The 20442-nt window shown below is 38.4% G+C and overlaps 2 long non-coding RNA genes across 6 annotated transcripts; one reads left to right on the top strand and one right to left on the bottom strand.

Moving 5' to 3' along the window:
* Positions 1-5211: 5211 nt before the first annotated feature.
* Positions 5212-10260, top strand: LOC146364236 (uncharacterized). 4 transcript variants are annotated; one of them, XR_014799076.1, is made up of 5 exons: positions 5212-7897; positions 8389-8545; positions 8798-8906; positions 9012-9133; positions 9276-10260. It is a non-coding gene; the product is annotated as an uncharacterized LOC146364236 (long non-coding RNA). The 4 variants fall into 4 exon arrangements; XR_014799077.1 differs by having other exon boundaries at positions 5212-7518; positions 7673-7897; positions 8798-9133; positions 9276-10258; XR_014799075.1 differs by having other exon boundaries at positions 8394-8545; positions 8798-9133; positions 9276-10259.
* Positions 10261-12206: 1946 nt separating this feature from the next.
* On the bottom strand, positions 12207-19865 carry LOC146364235 (uncharacterized). Of its 2 annotated transcripts, XR_014799100.1 has the most exons (7): positions 18681-19865; positions 17498-17702; positions 16250-16473; positions 15064-15175; positions 14180-14337; positions 13697-13754; positions 12207-12748 (listed from the first exon to the last, which is right to left on the bottom strand). It is a non-coding gene; the product is annotated as an uncharacterized LOC146364235 (long non-coding RNA). The 2 variants fall into 2 exon arrangements; XR_014799099.1 differs by having other exon boundaries at positions 14180-15175.
* Positions 19866-20442: the final 577 nt, after the last annotated feature.

Raw genomic sequence — 20442 nt, 5'->3', positions numbered from 1 at the left:
AAAATGGGCTCCTGCACGCTTGCAGACATTTTTCCATCACAACTTATGGATGATGAAGGATTTGATTAAAGCTGTGAAACATTACTGATAAACTTCATGTGATGTTGCATTAAAGCCAATTTTCTATTAAAATCAGGGTCTTTTCTAACTGACCTCTGACCTTTGAGCAGTAGTGTGTACTGTATGCTTGTATGTAACTGTATCTGACCTGGATTTTATCACCAGTTTCAAATAAGAATCTTCTTTAAAGTCTGTCTTTCAATACAAATGAAGTTAAACTTTATCAAGGCTGATGGTAAACTGTCCCTAACAAGTCCACTTTATTGCGTGCTCATTGACTTTCTCCTATCAGAGCTGTTTAACAAGTCCACTTTATACATGCTTATTAATCTATCACGCTTATCAGTGGCTCATGGTTGCTTAAAGCCTATGTCTGAACTTGACCACAGAGCCAGAGCATCGTTCAATCTTGGCAACAGCTCCAGGATGACAAACTCCACTTTCTCTGCATCAAGACAGCTCATAACTTTTTAACAGTCTCTCCTGATAGCCTCATATCATCTGCTCTAATCAATAACCATACACTATCATTACAATGTAGACTACAGCTCAAAAGTCTGAGGTGAATTAGAAATGTCTTGTTTTCAGAATAGACTCAAATTTGGTTTCAGATTGAATCACAGCAATTTATCAAAATAATCATATAAATGCTTAATATTAACACTGATCACAAATCATGAATGATTTTTAATAGAATATCTACAGAGGTGTTCAGAGATCCATTTTCAGCATTAATCCCTCCTGTGTTCAGTGGTACATTGTCTTATCTAATGCAAGCTTAACACATTAAAGCCAAACTTATCACTCAAACAGCTTTTTAAGAGATTTTAGCACAAACTGAAACTATTGTGGTGATTAAAGAAACAATAAATGTCTCTGGATCATCCCAGTGTTTGTTTTTAACCTCATGAAACCAAGTTTCCATTTTCCTCTAAAGGGGCTGCAACACCCAGCTGCACAAAACCTTCACTTTTTTTTAACAGTTTCACTGTTTTAATATTTTTCATTTCTTACAATCAGAATTCTCCAATAGATTTTTAGAAGAAATTCTTTTTTTTCATGCATCACCAACTGACCCTTTTATGTTAACGTCTCAATCTCCAGCCTAACCTCATTGAATTTTGCTTAGCAAAGTACTTTTCAACTAATAATTAGTAAGATTATATTTCTTATCATCTGTTGGTCGTCTGACCTGATAAACTTCAATGAGCATTATAACACAGGAATGATTGTCTCTAAAAATGGGCTCCTGCACGCTTGCAGACATTTTTCCATCACAACTTATGGATGATGAAGGATTTGATTAAAGCTGTGAAACATTACTGATAAACTTCATGTGATGTTACATTAAAGCCAATTTTCTATTAAAATCAGGGTCTTTTCTAACTGACCTCTGACCTTTGAGCAGTAGTGTGTACTGTATGCTTGTATGTAACTGTATCTGACCTGGATTTTATCACCAGTTTCAAATAAGAATCTTCTTTAAAGTCTGTCTTTCAATACAAATGAAGTTAAACTTTATCAAGGCTGATGGTAAACTGTCCCTAACAAGTCCACTTTATTGCGTGCTCATTGACTTTCTCCTATCAGAGCTGTTTAACAAGTCCACTTTATACATGCTTATTAATCTATCACGCTTATCAGTGGCTCATGGTTGCTTAAAGCCTATGTCTGAACTTGACCACAGAGCCAGAGCATCGTTCAATCTTGGCAACAGCTCCAGGATGACAAACTCCACTTTCTCTGCATCAAGACAGCTCATAACTTTTTAACAGTCTCTCCTGATAGCCTCATATCATCTGCTCTAATCAATAACCATACACTATCATTACAATGTAGACTACAGCTCAAAAGTCTGAGGTGAATTAGAAATGTCTTGTTTTCAGAATAGACTCAAATTTGGTTTCAGATTGAATCACAGCAATTTATCAAAAATAATCATATAAATGCTTAATATTAACACTGATCACAAATCATGAATGATTTTTAATAGAATATCTACAGAGGTGTTCAGAGACCCATTTTCAGCAATAATCCCTCCTGTGTTCAGTGGTACATTGTCTTATCTAATGCAAGCTTAACACATTAAAGCCAAACTTATCACTCAAAACAGCTTTTTAAGAGATTTTAGCACAAACTGAAACTATTGTGGTGATTAAAGAAACAATAAATGTGTCTGGATCATCCCAGTGTTTGTTTTTAACCTCATGAAACCAAGTTTCCATTTTCCTCTAAAGGGGCTGCAACACCCAGCTGCACAAAACCTTCACTTTTTTTTAACAGTTTCACTGTTTTAATATTTTTCATTTCTTACAATCAGAATTCTCCAATAGATTTTTAGAAGAAATTCTTTTTTTTCATGCATCACCAACTGACCCTTTTATGTTAACGTCTCAATCTCCAGCCTAACCTCATTGAATTTTGCTTAGCAAAGTACTTTTCAACTCTAATAATTAGTAAGATTATATTTCTTATCATCTGTTGGTCGTCTGACCTGATAAACTTCAATGAGCATTATAACACAGGAATGATTGTCTCTAAAAATGGGCTCCTGCACGCTTGCAGACATTTTTCCATCACAACTTATGGATGATGAAGGATTTGATTAAAGCTGTGAAACATTACTGATAAACTTCATGTGATGTTGCATTAAAGCCAATTTTCTATTAAAATCAGGGTCTTTTCTAACTGACCTCTGACCTTTGAGCAGTAGTGTGTACTGTATGCTTGTATGTAACTGTATCTGACCTGGATTTTATCACCAGTTTCAAATAAGAATCTTCTTTAAAGTCTGTCTTTCAATACAAATGAAGTTAAACTTTATCAAGGCTGATGGTAAACTGTCCCTAACAAGTCCACTTTATTGCGTGCTCATTGACTTTCTCCTATCAGAGCTGTTTAACAAGTCCACTTTATACATGCTTATTAATCTATCACGCTTATCAGTGGCTCATGGTTGCTTAAAGCCTATGTCTGAACTTGACCACAGAGCCAGAGCATCGTTCAATCTTGGCAACAGCTCCAGGATGACAAACTCCACTTTCTCTGCATCAAGACAGCTCATAACCTTTTAACAGTGTCTCTCTGTCCTCATACTTCTATAAATTCTTCTGTAATAGATAACTATACGCTATCATTGTAATCAATCTACACCACAGCTCAAAAGTTTGAAGTCAATTTTCACCTGGTTTATAACCATGTGATCGGTCCACACATCAGTGTCTAAAAAAACGCTCATTTTTATCTGTGTCTATCATCAAAATTTGAGTTGATTGCAAACTCTCCCTAACAAGTTCACTTTATTGCGTGCTCATCAATCTCCTCTACAGCTCAGCTAACTGAAGTCAGTTAGAAACGTCTTTTTATCTTAAAAAAAACAAGATTCTTTTTTATATTTTGTAAATTGGTTTTGAATCCAAATAAATATAATTGCTTAAAACTTGCATTGATCACCAATTATGATTAATGTTTGATAAAACATTAGCTGGTGTATGGATGCAACAATAATGGTGGTGTGTGGATTACAACAATAATAGCGAGTGTGCAGATTATATTACCTATCCTCAGTTTATCACATTAAATCTCATCTTACTAGTGACCCAGTAGCTTTTCCAAATACAGCTGCACTAACCAACATCATTTTTTCAAGTAATATAAAAATCGTTTTTATTTATTACCTTTTTAAACATCCCATTTTTTCTTTCTAATGTCATTAAATCAAGTTTGCCCATTTTTATAAAACATTTGGACCTCCACATCTTTTTAGCGTTCAGTTATTTCCTCAGTGTCACACATGGATTAGTTTTCGTCTCTTTCAATAAGAAAGTCAAATCTTCAGACCTTAAAGCAATCTTTGTTTCTTTCAATCATCTTAATATTTTTAATCTCCTGTAATATAATTGCAGTTAAACAGAGCTTAGCTACTCTGATCTACAGTGATTTTGGGGGTTTGGATTTGTTTTTCACAGGTGCAGAGCCTTTTTCTACAAAATTATGAATAAACTGCATTTTTTAAAAGTACCATTAATCATGTAGACTGACAAGTAACTAAACATGTAACACAGTGATCAGTAGAGAAGAAAGAAAATAACCCATTTACACATTTCTAGTTCAGATCAAAATTATTGTTCTGATTAAGGAAACAGTAAATTTGGCCACGTTATTGTCCTGATCCTCCAATTTTCCCTTTTCAATGTGACTAAATAAAATTCAACTTTTTTTTTTTTTTTTAAATAAAAGCAGATGCACACCCAGATATTTCTTACAGTAAGAATCCTCCAACAACCTTTCAAAAGAAACATTTTTTGTCTTTCCTCAATTTTGAGAGCAACTGAACCCACAAACCTGAAGCTCGAGACCCCAAACTAACCAAATGTAATGTTTCCTTAATCAGCACAGTCATTTTTAACTTTTTGTGTGTTATGTTTACTCACAGTTTTGATGCTTGCTTCTTCGACTTGATCCATGATTAGCTTTTCACCGTCGCTCTGCTGTTTTCTCTCTCCTCATGCTTCTCCTTCATGCGTCCTGTCCTCAAATATAATCCAACCTGCCTCCTTGTTTCCTCCTTGACTTGTATTAGCAAAATTTCCAGGTAAATTAAGAGAAATCCAAAAAAGTTTTCCTGTTTCAAAAGCTCTTCCAGTTGCCTGTCTTCTTGTCCTCCTTCAAATGTGCATTTTTTGACTTATGTATTTATTTGAATTCATATTGCCATGACAACATAGCACAGAGCATCATGGTAGTTTAAAGCAGGTGGTTCTGTCCTCTGCAGAAATGCTGGTGTTCCATAGTGATGTAGAAGTATGTTAATAGTCTTGAAACAGACACTCACTGATCCGGTAAGAGCAGGAATTTAACTACAAACCCTCATAGTCCCCATCAGTATTCTTCATTTTGCTCTGCAGCAATGGTCACAGTGGCTGCTTTAAGTACGTTTGCCCCATAGAAATCCACTGATGTTCAGTGAGTCCCTTTGATACATATTTAGACCTTCATCATTTTCAGGGTGCATGAGTGTTATATCTCCATCTCATCCTAAACATTTTACCAACCAACACGTTCTCACTCCCAACTCGTCAAACGTGTGACGCATGGTCAGGCTCCCTCTGCTTCACTTATTGACATGTAGGGTCCTCTCATTGAATACTATAGAGCTCCCTTAACGTTGCTTATTGACGACAAGAGATTGCCGCGGAAGAGCCTGTTGTCCGTATATTTATATATTTCCGAAATCACATTGTATTTATAGAATGACTATTAAAAGTCAGCGAGTGTCAGTAATGTTAATGTGGTTATGTTAGTAATACACCGAGTGCTAATATAACAGCTTTAAGATGCATTTGTAGATATTATTACGTGTTTTACCGTCTTTATGGTGCTAGCTTAAAGTTACAGTGTAAACGTTAGCTTATATTGTAGTAAAGCTGTTACTGTTTAAACGATGTTAGCACAGAAATATTCGCTTCTGTCATGACTGATGAAGTTACTAGTTAATAAAGTTTTCAGTAAAGTGTTTAATCGCAGCCACAGATTGACAGCAAATATCTCGATTAGCTTCAGTGCATCTATAATAAATATGTGCAAGTTTCAGTGCTTCGTTTAAACTGTATGATACTTATACTGATCCAGGGTCAGTGTAAAATACAATCCTAGCTGTGTGAACAAAGCCTGGCTCCTTTAATCCTGCATGACAAACCTCAGAATGCAGGTTATTATTACTCTTTCCTGCTGGCACACCTGTCACACCTGAGAGTCAGCTAGAAACTTACAGTGACGTGGACATCATGCAAAGACTGCCAGACTCTGTAATACTGCAAATGATCAGTGACTCATGTTAACACTAAACTTTAAACGGTATCTCTGTGTCTCTCTGTGTGTGCTGAACATTTAGGATTGAGTCAGGCTGCATCAGCTGAAGCTGTTATTTGTATATATCAGTATTTTTTTAATTCAGGTGTGGGGAAAATATGTAAGACTGCAGTGAAGCGATGTACCAGATTAATCCCTGGCCAAAGGTATCGTACTTAAATCAGACTACTGATCCAGCCACATCAGCCTTTTGTGAGGTCTGTTTAAAGTAGACTAAAAATGAACTGCAGGTTCCTGAGAGGTGGACTGTGAGCACAGAAACACATGTTCATACATACAGCTGCAGCAAACTTACATTAATTTTAAATAGATTTGTTACTCTGATGTCTGTCTCTGTGTTTGTCCTCTGACAGACTGGTGACCTGTCCAGGTGTGCTCTACCTATGACTACTGGGACAGGCTCTAGCCTCTGTAAAAGAAATTTTCTGTTATTCTCATTTAAAGTATTTAAGTGCTTATGCATATGCTTAGTTGTGACACTGTTATAGACTGTTCAGTGAAAGTTTCTAAAACTAGATGAACTTACTTCAGCGTCAGCAGTTTGAGAAAACAACTCCCTTTACAGGTGCTGATAAGGCCAAGGGCACAAAACAGCATAACCATTGATCCGTTAGGTTTCATAGCGAGACACGTGAAGTGTGGTAGGATCAGTTTGTAACTTCCTCCCTCTTCCTTGGAATGCATAAAGGAGTAGGAGCACAACTTCTGTGGCAGCGCTGACATGACTGAACTGTGATGTTTGATGTGTGTTGGCGCAGTAATAAATAGCTTGATCACAGCTCTTTCTGTGTTGCAGACTTTATTTAAAAAATTCCACGACACCCCCCACCCTCCCACTGTGAACCTGAATTGAATATTCAGAAGACATTTGTTTAAATAGTTCTACAAATCTGAGCTGTTGGTGTGTCCTTGGATTGTGTGGTAATAATATTAGAGCTAGCAATCTTTCTTACTGAATCTCTACTATGAGTCATGTTACCTGAGATTAATTCTATGTTTACCTGTCAGCCTGGACAAATGTGCTGTGTGAAGGAAATTAAATTAAATCAGATCTGAACTGCGTACATTTAAGGAACCTGTTCATATTTAATTGAAATATGAACCAGTGATTTTTTGATTGCTGATTCCAAGAGAGTCTTTGTGGAAATCCTGTTTGGCTTTTTGTTATTTTAATTCTCTTCTCTGTTTTCCAGAACAGTTCTCCACAGTCGCTGTCCACATGGGTCAGTGGGACCAAGAAGCACTCTGCTAATGTGTGGACTCTGACCAGCAACATCCAGCAAGACCCAGACAGCGTTTTCTATCTCCCAGCTGGAGTTTTTTGTTTGTCTGTGACTGGAGAGTCAGATTTTTGTTGAGCTTCACACTTGCAGAGGTAAGTCAGTTTGCAGAGATCCCTCCCACCCTGGCTTTTATGTCCTAGATTTCTTATCTGAAACAGTAATATTTCAGTGACTGCTGCTTATACCACAGGTTAATACACGCTACTGATCCCTGATAGGAGAATCATCAATTTTGGCAACAAAGAAGCCTGGTGGATGTTTGTTTGCAGTCTGATGATGGGACATCATGCTCTGCATCTTCAAAGTTTGCCCCCTCATTATTATTCATACCCAGTAATGTGAAGTATGCTTATATCTACTATAACTGAACCAACCTGGTGCTCTTCATTTATGGAGGCTGTTGAGTCTGAATGTTGGATGTTGTGTATCTCGTGTTCTCTGGGCTTCGTTGTCCTCAGTCTTTTTGCAGGATCAGAAAACAAAACCAGGAGGCGTGTAAATGTTTCTTCTCCATGATGTTTCTTCAAATGTTTCTTCTGGATGATGATAAGACTGTGACACGGGATGCCACCTTTGGTCTTGTGATGAAGCAAAGCTCAGGAAGAAGTGGGATTAAATGGTACCCACATGTGTGCTGCTGAGAAGGATGTACAGGGGCACCTGCAGCCAAATCCAAGCTTCAGGTTAGTTGTAGTTGCAGAACGCTATAGGACTGAGACAGCTGAGGCATCAAATGTTTGATTAAACGGATGAAAAAGAGAAGTTTTTTCCCTATAATTATCACTTCTTAAAATCTGTAGCAACTTCAAGTCTGTCAGCGTGCTGAGCATGCTCAGAATGTGACAATATATTTTTGTTCAATATTTAATTTCTTTCAGTTGCAATTGTTAAATGAAAAAAAAATAAAAATATATTCTTATAATTTAGCAAACTAATTTATCAAAAAAAAATATATACATATATCTGTATTAGTTTTAATAAATTAATTTGACACCTGTATTGAAAATACCATATTGTATTCATACAGAATCAGTATGGTATCATTGTTTGTCTGCTCACTGATTGTTGAAACTAAGAGCTACTTTGATCTGTTTAGATCTAAAGTATCCAAAGTTGAGCTCTAATGTTTCTTCACCCCTGTGTGTGTGATATCTGATTTCCTACATGCTGGCAGAGCAGCAGTTTGTGCTCACAGATGGTGACGGTGTGGAGAGACGGTGGTGTTTCCTCAGAAGAACCAGCAGAGTCACAAAGGACACCAGTCCATCTCACCACCTTGACTTGCTGACTGATGTTCGTCTGCACTGCACAGAGGAAATCAACTGACCGAGGTTTGTCCAGTGACGTGTTATGAAATGTATATTTGTTTTATGCTTACAGATATGTTTTTCTTGACAGAGGCTCTGCAGAGGTTAGACAAAGCAGAGAAAATATGTGCTTTACATTTTACTGTGATTTATTGAGATATTTGTTGCCTGATGTTCAGCAGGAATGGAGAAATAGAATCAAAGGGAGATGTTTTTGATGTTTTTGTAATGATGTAAGTAAATCTTCAATATTATTTATTTGCTTGGTTATATTAGGAGTGTTTCTGAGTGAGGGGGAGAGGAGTCATCATCCAGTTTAAGTGACGTAGATCAGTGGATACACTTGTCTCCCCTTTAAAGGAGACAATCCAAGTCATCCTTAAATGTTAGTGCTTTCAAATACACAAACATTTTTAAAGGACAAAAATGAACATCCAACTTTGACTGTAATACAAAATAAATCTTTGCATGTGTGTTTTCAAACTCTCAGATGGGCAGGATATCAGTCTTGGACTGTCTAACCTGCCGGAGCAGCACTGAATGACCACCACACATGAGCATGTTCCTGCAACATTCAGCATCTGATCTGTCATCTGTGTGCTTCTGCTTTTGGTAAGTAGAGTTACCCAACTCCAGTAACTCTAAACACATGCCATCCATTTCTAACGGCCTGGTTACTTCCTGTCAGTTACTTTAGAAACCATGTGGTCACCTGACCTAACACTGTTTCTTCTTCTTCCCCTTAATGTTCAAGTGTCAAATGTCCAACAGCTGGAGAGGAAACTACACCAGTGTACTGGGATGTTTCAGCAACACGTGCCAGATGCTGTTCCTTCATGGTGACATCACCAGAGACAGCCCCACCCACCTAAGGACCTCGCCATTGATCATGATGATTATAATGATGACAGCGAGCGGAACTAAGACTGTAAAAATCCACGACCACAATTTTTCTTTCTAATTATTAATGAATACTGAGAGCCTCTTTCTGTGTTTTGTCTGTTTTGGGGTTGTTGTTTTTTTACCTCATTTGTTACTAACAAAGTTCACCAAACTCACACAGTTTACATTCTGTATGTTTCCATCTTTACCAGCCACACTCTAACTGCATTTAAGAAAATAATCCTTAGAAATCGTCGTTTTTCTCTTTCGTAATTGATGATAATTCAGTGAATATACTGCGCTGCTTCCTTTTATTGCGTCACACATTGCTTTAAGTTTTTCAGTGTCCAGTTGGCTGTAGCTCAGGTGGCAGAGCAGGTCAGCCACTAATCAGAAGGTCGGTGGTTTGATCCCAGGCTGCCTCCTGGATGCATGCCAAATATCCTTGGGCAAGATACTAACCCCATGTTTGCCTACTGGTGGTGGTCAGAGGGCCCGGTGGCGCCTGTGTCCGGCAGCCTCGCCTCTGTCAGTGCGCCCCAGGGCAGCTGTGGCTACAATGTAGCTTGCTATCGCCAGTGTGTGAATGTGTGTGTGACTGGGTGAATGACTGAATGTAGTGTAAAGCGCTTTGGGGTCCTATGGACTAGAAAAGCGCTATACAAATGCAGGCCAGGCCAGTTATTTTTTACGGCTGTTTGAATTCTCTGTATGTTTGACCCTGTAGACTGTTTGATGGACTGCTTGTCTTCCTGTTTGTTACCGCCGCCTGTTTTTGACTAAAGATTTGGATTTCTGACTTCAACACAGCCTCTGCGTGTCCTCCCTTTGTGTCCTCTTCCTCTGTGAATGTGTTGCATGTGTCACAGATTCATTTTATTAACAGTTTTCACACAGTTGCATCAGCATTCATCCACAGCACATTTCAGAAGGATTCAGATTAATACAGTGATCTTATAGTCAGAATTATCCTGACAGACTGCCACTGTAAATTATCTTTCATCAGGTAAATTTTCAAATAAAGTCAAATAAAGTTCAGTATTTCAAAGCAGGAGTTATGAAGAATCATACTGGCATTAGGACTAATAATATGTACTTACAAAGTCAAAGTTTTTTAATTATGCTAGAATACTGGAAGACAATCAACTTTTAGTGTTTTCCGCATATTAATTATTCTGAAATAGAGATGGTGACCCTAACTGTACAGAAGCACACTAAACAACTGACAATCTAACAGACATCATTGGCCTGAGCTGTCATGCACAGTGAGTCTGATCCTTTGCTGTGAGAGTCTGACAAGCATGTTTCTGGTCAGTTTGGAAGAAATAATATCACAATGTTGATCTTTTTTTCCAATATTCCTTCTCTTTTACAACATAAACTGTGATCAAAGCTACTTGTGTTCACAGCATGTAATAATACTGACAGTCCAGAGCATTGTGGTCTGTTGAGCTAGGGTTAGGGTTAGCAGTTCAGACATATGTAATCAATATTAAACGTCTCTGACGTGGGCCACTGTCCGCAGTGTTGGGAAATCCATACCAGGCTGGAACGAGTCAAGGTAGGTGAGCATCCACGAGAAGACACAGCAGATGCATCCTACTAATACTGACAGGACCAGGAGACTCCAGAAACCGAGCATCTTCTCTTCAGTGCCATCCTCTCCTGTCACCCTCTCTGCCCGCAGCTCTTTGAGTATGGGGTAGATAAGGGCGCAGAGAAAGCCTTATTACTAATTTGTATTATAATTCAATTTTCATGAAATATTCATATTCAGTATTGGTCCTTTTATATTATAACCACGTATCCACCCAGGCTCATGGTGGGGCAGGGCTCTGTCCTGGGATGCTTGAGTACAAGGTAATGTACACCCTGACCAGGTATCCAGTCTGTCAGAATTGTTTTCAATATTTGGTTCAAAAACATGAGTGACAACAAAAATCCAACTAGGATTCTTGCATATGATGAATGAAGTCTGTCTTTGACTGTATTGTCCAGCTGATCCATCAAACCCCCAGCAGGTGAACCTTATTCATGACATAACACGGCAACAATGTAAAAAATTAAACAGCAACAGTCTAAATGTAAAGTGCATTCTAAACTCCTCTTCAATAAATTATATGCAAAGAGTCATTCAGGACTGTAAAACGTGAACTACAGAACCCAGAGTATTCATCATTAAATCTCTGGTTGCTTCATTTTTCTATCTATCCTATATCAGATACTTTAAAGGTTAGGTTAGGTAAAGTTGCATTCTCATGGTGAGGCAAAGTGCTTTATGTGTGTGTGTGCGTGTCATGAACGGCTATAAAAGGCCTATAATTAAAGAACAAAGCGGGGTTTGAGTTCGAGTTGCGGCAGACTGTCACTACTTGTAAATGGAACGCAGCCTTCCTACGGCGGACAGCTAATAACAGGAATCGGACGCGGTCCACCCAAGTCCACAGCAACCACCATAGCAACCGCCTAGCATGACCTTAAAAACATATTCTGTCTTCATAACTATCAAAAACATGAAATGGTTTGCAAAGTGTTTAAGTGTTACAGCTGCAGAGAGCTATGGCGGTATCTTTGGAAGCTGTTTACATAGCTAATAATATACGATGTAACCATGGAGACAGTCAGTCACGTGAGCTAGCGGTGCATGTTTACTACAGTGAATAAGGTGATTGCGTGCACAGCGTCCACACGCTGCAGGGGGTAAAGACATTACTTCAATATTGTTTTATATTGATATATATTTGCCTTCTGTTGACCATCACCTCAGGTTCACCATTACAGTTTCAGCATACAGATGCACACTGTCTAAATATCAACACATTCAAAAACTTATGTCTCAGAAATAAGCACAGCTGTTCATGTTTGTCATTAGAGTTTTATTTGTAAGAAAATTATGAACTTCATATTGTGTATCAAATAAAAGAACATTTCACAACTCTGAGTCAACAGAAACAGGTAACAGAAATGTCTCTAATGTAGACATGTACAGTGTAGTGTAAGCATTAAAAGATCATAAAGGAAAAACTAACATTTATGTGAAACTAATTGTAATAAAAAAAAATGAACAGGTGGTTTATAGATGTAAAAGAAAGAATCTGAAAACAACACTTTTTTGGTCTAAGTGATCAAAGTAGAAAACAGAACTGATGTTCAAAAACAAACCGTAGCTGCACTAATATTACACATCTCCATTGTTGTGGTGAACAGACATGTTGCTTTTAAAACCACATGCAGTGTGTGACCATGACTGTTCACTGAGACCATGAACGCCACTTCGCTGAAGCCTTCGCCTTCTTCTTCTTCTTCTAAAATGGAAGCAGAAGGAGCACGAGCTGCTTTGATCTACTGAAAGGAAAAAGCAGAACATCTGAGCTGAAACCAGTCAGCTGAAATCATTAAGACAGGAACAATCATTCAATGCAGTGTCTCAGGTGGCTTAGCCTGTTACAACTGTTGATACAAGCTAAATACGGTTAACACACAGTGTCAGGGAGCTCCAGTGTGGGAACTAGTGGCTTTAGGTTTGTAGTCATTTAACTTTCATCCATTCATTCATTTAATTCAGGAGGAAGAAATGTCAGGTTGATGCAGGCTGGTTACATGCATTTGGTCCCATGCTGTCTTTAACTAAATGACTTGGTTCATTTTATGGCTGGGCTGTACGTGGGGTTATATCATGTTATTTGGGCAGGAGTACCTGTCCCCTGTTAGACTTAGAAAGTTTCTCCATAAGTAGAGTTTCTAACTCTTCTAGCACATCTGTTGCTGACAGCTTTTTGGTGGCTCTTTTTACCCCACACTGGTTGTGAGTGTGTAAATAGCCCCACTAGTTCTTTTGGGTTGCAGTTAACTTGGGAGGAAGAGGTAGGTCTGCCATGACTAGATGAATAACAATTATCTGGGATACATAAATTTCATAATGCATGCATATATCTCTCTAAACCTGGCCTGAGGGCTGCCATTTTTTACATTCAGTTATTTCTTTGTTGAATCTAAATAATGAATGTGTTACAGTTAAACTGACACTGATCAGTGTAAATGGCTCATTGGGACACAGAAACCTTTAAATTAAACCCTATCACCTGATATCGAGTGTCAAACAATATCAAAGCTGTAAAAGCTGTTTACAGTCAGAATTTATAAAGCTATGATTGTAAATAAATTCAAACAAGTGAGCTTTTCTCTTTGTGCTGAATATCAACACTGTGATTTCTTAGACTGCAAGCTTTACTTTAGCACAACCAGTTGTAGAAGCTGCCACTCCAAATGTCTTTTGATAGCAAGAAAAAATACCTTTTCAGTACACGGCCTGAAGTTCTTCTCTGACATCTTCTGCAATCGGCTTTGTCTGCTGGTTTGAAGACAATAAACCACAAAAAGATGATTTAGTCACTTTGTCTGCGTCATGCAGCTCGAATGTGTCGTGTAACGATGTTGAATAGCCGTCGTTATCCCTCTGCTGTGTCAGTAGGATTGTACTGTACAGCATCTCATTGATATGTGAGGAATGCTAATGTAACACGATAAGAGACTTACATCATTAAAACATAAAGGACAGGAGATATTTACATATTTTTATATTTATATTACATTTTATAGCTGACGGATATTACTAAATAGATAGAATTTACTAAATAGCTGGATGAACATGAAAAATATGTCTATAATAACAAATGACCATGAGAGCCAGTAGAATTAATTCAACTGGACACTCAAAAGATGTCCTTAAATGCTCTTTAAGTGGCAGAACAAACGAACAAACAGTTAATTGCTTACTTGAGATGAAATCTGCTCAGCTACTTTGAAAACAGCTTCTAAGTGGTTCCTCCTTTAACAGGATGACTGCTCAGGGGTAAGGCCATCATGCAATCCAGCAACCTTTATGGTTCTGCTTTGATTCACCAGGAACTATTAGGGAAACCTTCCAGCGCCTCCTGTGAAAGACACAGGCATAAACACACAAACATTTATTAACATGTTCCACAGTCTTCCAGTTTGATTTTCTCATCCTGTGGACAACAACGTACATGGATGCAGGTTTATTGTTAACTTTTGTAAGGTTTATTTAGTGAACATATCCAGCTGCAGCTCCACTGTGATCCTGAACTGGATAAGCACTTAAGAAAATGTGTCAATAAATGGACATACATCAACTTACTATATTTATCCAAACAGACGGGACCAATAATGCTTCACTGAGTTAGAGACTTTAACAGTCTCTTCTATGTAAGAATGTCTCGTGCTGATATACCTGCAAACTTGACAACAAAGGTTTTTCAGACTACATTTAGCTGTCCTCTATGTCAGCTCACACATTTACATTCATGTCACACTTATTTCTGCTTTCCCATTTTATAATTATTACTTACATTTTGATTAGATACCTTGAGTTTGTAAATGATCAGATTACATAATTGGAATACAATGTATCCAATTCAGGGTTGCGGGAGGATGAAGCCTATCCCAGCTGATACAGGACAAAGACAGGCTGCCAGTTTATTGCAGGGCTAACACAATATGTGTAACAGAAAATCCACTTAAATGTTTGATATTTCTTATAATAATCATAATTATGACTATTATTTAAAGGTTTCTTTATAAATACATTTTGATTTTTTATAACACCTAAAATCCAAACCTGAGCTGTTTCAGATTCTGACCTCTGACCTCAGTGACCTGGCTGTGTCCTCACTGCAGCTCCCTCTTGGAAGTACGTCTGCTTCTTGTCTACCCCCAGTGTTGACCGCCTGCCCTTGATATCACGTACTGTACCTGAGGAACAAAAAAGGACAAACACTTGCCTTCATTTAAGAAGTACATTCATACAGAGGTAATCTATGGAAACACACTAGTTCACCCTTTGGGAGAAATCAGTTCCTGTGAAACATTTCTGTAAATGAACATCATGTGGAGAATGAATGAAATGAGTTCTTCAGGTGACTCAGCAGACCCACACTGACAAATGAAATCTAGTTAAACTATTAAGCATATTTGCTCTTCTGAAATCTGTGTTAAACAACAACAAACATAAATTAGTAACAAAAATACAGCTGAGTAGAGGCTTTACAAACCACCAGCAGCCATAATGCAAAATTTTAATCTTCAAATGTTTCTGAGCCGTCTTCAACCTGCTTTTAATACATTAAAGTCCCACAGTCAATGCAGCCTGACTCAATCCTAGATGTTCAGCATACAGAGACACAGAGGTACTGTTTAAAGTTTAGTGTTAACATGAGTCACTGATCATTTGCAGTATTACAGAGTCTGGCAGTCTTTGCATGATGTCCACGTCACTGTAAGTTTCTAGCTGACTCTCAGGTGTGACAGGTGTGCCAGCAGGAAAGAGTAATAATAACCTGCATTCTGAGGTTTGTCATGCAGGATTAAAGGAGCCAGGCTTTGTTCACACAGCTAGGATTGTATTTTACACTGACCCTGGATCAGTATAAGTATCATACAGTTTAAACAAAGCACTGAAACTTGCACATATTTATTATAGATGCACTGAAGCTAATCGAGATATTTGCTGTCAATCTGTGGCTGCGATTAAACACTTTACTGAAAACTTTATTAACTAGTAACTTCATCAGTCATGACAGAAGCTAATATTTCTGTGCTAACATCGTTTAAACAGTAACAGCTTTACTACAATATAAGCTAACGTTTACACCGTAACTTTAAGCTAGCACCATAAAGACGGTAAAACACGTAATAATATCTACAAATGCATCTTAAAGCTGTTATATTAGCACTCGGTGTATTACTAACATAAGCACATTAACATTACTGACACTCGCTGACTTTTAATAGTCATTCTATAAATGCTGTCCGTTTAAATGGTCTTACCTGTACACACTGCTGTATCCACATGTATTCCATAAGTTCCAAAAGTTTAAATGAGTTCTGACTGTGTTGGGATGATAGTGTTGTTTGTTGTCTGCAGTTGCTGGTCCCTGGTGGAGAGAAGCAGGTGATGCTGGAGTCACTGCAGCCAGATGCACGTTACAGCATCTTGGTCACCGCTGAGTACCACAACAGAGAAGGAGGCAGCGGTTCAGCTCAGGGCAAAACTGGTGAGTCAAACAAGGGAAAGATGCCAAGACAGCTCAAGTGCAACTTCCAGTTAAGACCGACAGGCTTACATGCAAAAAGTGCAAATGTCCCATTACTTTACCCTTACAGGAGGATATGCATACTTGAAGGTTTCCACATATAGAAACATCAAGGTTTTTGGGCAGTATTGTTTCTACAGCACTACACGTACAGTCATTTTGGTCCAGAGACACAGATTCCTTTCTCTGCATAATGATGGGCTGTCTGAACAATGAGACAGAAGCCAGTGCCGGTACAATGACAGTACTGCTCTTGATACTTGGTTGGAAGTTCAAAAATTACTGGGTGCACTGTGTCTACGGTTATTGTCCAAGCTAGTGTGCAGATGACATTCTTTGGCTTTGTGTTTTTTGTTTGTTTTCTGGCTTTTTTCTGTTTCTCTAGACACTTTGTGGGTAAGCAGTGCGAGTGTGGTCAGGTCAGACCACTCCAGTATCTGTGTGTCATGGAGACCAGTATCTGCCGTTGATGGATATCCTATTGTAATCCAGGATGTAAAAGGTATTCTGTAATCAGTGATGTGAAAAGGTGTTTCCCCCCAAGTTAATACAAAATGCAGTTTTTAAATGATGATTTCATAGATTAGGGAGAAAGATTATCCAAAAATCCCTGGTCCTGTGTAAAAACAAATTGCCCCTCTTGTTAAATCACGAGTTAACTGTGATTAACCAATTTTGGAAACCTCAGTTCAGTGTTACTAGACACACTCAGGCCTGATTAATTGCAGACTTGTGAATCAAGAAATCAGTTAAATAGAACCTGTCTGACAAAGTGAAACAGGCTAAAAGACCTCAAAAAGCAACACATCGTGTCACCAGCCATCCTCCTGGTCCTCAGTGTTAATGCCCACTTAACTGGGTCCTTCAGTGGAAAGGCTCAAGCAGATGAAGCCTAATATAACAAGATGAGACTGACAAATATTCTATTTGAATGTTTAAAAAGAAAAATATCACAGTATCTATGCTTTCACTGAGCATATACCTGCATCACGAGTGTCAATGATGAACTCTGCAGCCTGAAAAGTCCTGGCCTCGGTCAGCCCCGGTCCACTCACACGCACACGGCTCACATCACCAATCCCTGACTGCTTGATCATAACAGCAATTGGGCTGCTGGGAACATGACGGCCGTTCTTCTTGATGTTAACAAGGTGCTCACCAATGTCCCTGGGTTACAAATGAGATTCCTAACACAGACAGACAAAACAGATGAGGGTTAACGCTTATTCTTGTGTGTGCACGCAGCCCGTTTCAGTTGCTCCTGCTTCTTTCTCCATGTTTTAACTTTATTACTTTCCCCCTCTGTCTTTTACTTAGGGGTTAATAAAGTATTTGGATTCTGATGAGTCTCATTGTTTTGCAAACTTCTCACTTATCAGACGGACACTCACCAATGTGAGCATCTCAAACACACAACGTGTATCGTGCCTGTTTATCTGCACACTATACTGTATGACAGAGTTTGCTGCACAGAAAGTGCCGTAAGCTATTTTAAAGGAACAGTTTCACAAACAACCTGATTTCTTACAAAATGAAACAATTGTCTTTACACTGCAGTCCTTGTCACTGTTAGATGTAACGCTGGCTCTGGAAAGACTGCTGACAGCTCTGTCACCTTTGTGACTCTTTTCCTCTGTCAGCGATGAACCTCAGTGGGAGTGACATTCGTGATGTTCACTCTGTCACTCAGTCAAAGAAAAAAAAACTATACATTCAGACGTGAGGTTGAGCTGAACACAATGATACCAAGCAAGGCGAAAAAACCTGAAGGTGAAATACAAATGCAAAATTAAAAGTAGTCAAAAACGGCCAGTTATATTTTGGACCTCAGAGGGTTAACCCAACAAATCATGAAAAATTAGGTTTAAATTTTTATTCATGACAGTGCAGATTTCTCACATTTCAATTTAAGCATGTAACAATTTGATTTTTTCTAACACAAAAAGAGTGAAACTTAGGTTAGACTTGTGTTTGCAAATGACCCACCCCATGTTTTGTAGCTTTCTGGATTTCATACTTATTGGGCTATATATTAATTTATTATACAGACTTATACAGTACATTAAATCAAAATTCACGTTTTATGTAACTGAAATGTTTAATTATGTGGGCTACAGAAAATAATTAAGTTATAGACTATATTTATAAGAAACATGTACACTTACACGAGGAAGTGGTGTCCCAGAAACGATGTGGGCTCCATAGATAATTGGCAAACCTTCTGGAGGAAACCTGGTCTTGTTAGGAGAGACGGCATCCATCCCACTTTGGATGGAGCAGCTCTCATTTCTAGAAATATGGACAAATTTATTAAACCCCCCAAAATATGACTATCCAGAGTTGGGACCAGGAAGCAGAGTTGCAGTCTTACACGCCTCTCTGCAGCTTCTCTCCTCCTGCTACCCCCCCAAAAAACCCATCACCATAGAGACTGTGTCAGCTTCCAAAAAGACAAAAAACAAACTAAAAACCAGCAACAAACAACTTAAACATAAACAATTACAAAGAAAGAACAATACAGTATCCACATCTGAACCAAAGAGTAAAACAGTGAAATGTGGATTATTAAATATTAGGTCTCTCTCCTCCAAGTCTCTGTTAGTACATGACTTAATAATTGATCAACAAATTGATTTACTCTGCCTTACAGAAACCTGGTTGCAGCAGGATGATTATGTTAGTTTAAATGAATCAACACCCCCGAGTCATTCTAACTACCAGAAATCTCGAAGCACAGGCCGAGGGGGCGGTGTGGCAGCAATTTGTCACACCAGCCTATTAATTAATGAAAGACCAAGACAGACTTTTAATTCATTTGAAAGCCTGATGCTTAACATTGTCCACCCCAGCTGTGAAACTCAGAAACCAGTCTTACTTGTTATCATCTATCGTCCACCTGGGCCTTATACAGAGTTTCTGTCTGATTTCTCAGACTTTATATCTAATTTAGTTCTGAGCTCAGATAAAATAATTATTGTGGGTGATTTTAACATCCATGTAGATGCTAAAAATGACAGCCTCAACATGGCATTTAATCTGTTATTAGACTCAATTGGTTTCTCTCAAAATGTAAAAGAACCCACCCACCACTTTTATCACACTCTAGATCTTGTTTTAACATATGGCATAGAAACTGAACATTTAACAGTGTTTCCTGAAAACCCTCTCCTGTCTGATCATTTCCTGATAACATTTACATTTACAATAATTGATTACACAGCGGTGGAGAGTAGACTTTATCAAAGTAGATGTCTTTCTGAAAGCGCTGTAACTAAGTTTAAGAATATAATCCGCCCACTGTTATCATCTTCAATGCCCTGTACCAACACAGAGCAGAGCAGCTATCTGAACGCTACTCCAACAGAGGTCGATTATCTTCAGAAGTACCTGACTCGGTGGTATAATTCTCAAACACGTAGCCTAAAGCAGATGACTCGTAATCTGGAGCAGAGATGGGCAGTAACGCGTTACTTGTAATGCGTTACTGTAATCTGATTACTTTTTGCAAGTAACGAGTAAAGTAAGGGATTACTATTGCAAAAACGGTAATTAGATTACCGTTACTTTCCCGTAGGAACGCTGCGTTACTGCGTTACTAAAACCGTGATTTTTTTTGCAAGAATGTCTCATGACAGTGACGTAAGCAAGTGCGACGTTCGTGACAACAGCTGTCTGCAGATCAACAATGGATCATATATCGGGTGCAGGAGAGAGTATGAGCGTGCAGCGTTTAAAGCGTGGAAGTACTGACCTTACTTTGAATTTGATTCCATAAAAAGTGACAAAAACATTAGTGTCCGTTGTGCGTGGGAAGAAAACTTCTTTTTACACCGAAAAAAACCCCTAAACAAGCTTCGAGTGGGCAACGTCATAATGGGAAATTCACAGAGAAACTCGCGGATTCTTCCACTGACCGCTGCGCCACAC

This window comes from Perissodus microlepis, chromosome 20 (assembly GCF_051167445.1).
Source record: "Perissodus microlepis isolate ML-2025 ecotype Zambia chromosome 20, ASM5116744v1, whole genome shotgun sequence".
Lineage (NCBI taxonomy): Eukaryota > Metazoa > Chordata > Actinopteri > Cichliformes > Cichlidae > Perissodus > Perissodus microlepis.
Note: the sequence above shows the minus strand (reverse complement) of the source record. Positions and strands in the feature narration are given on the sequence as shown.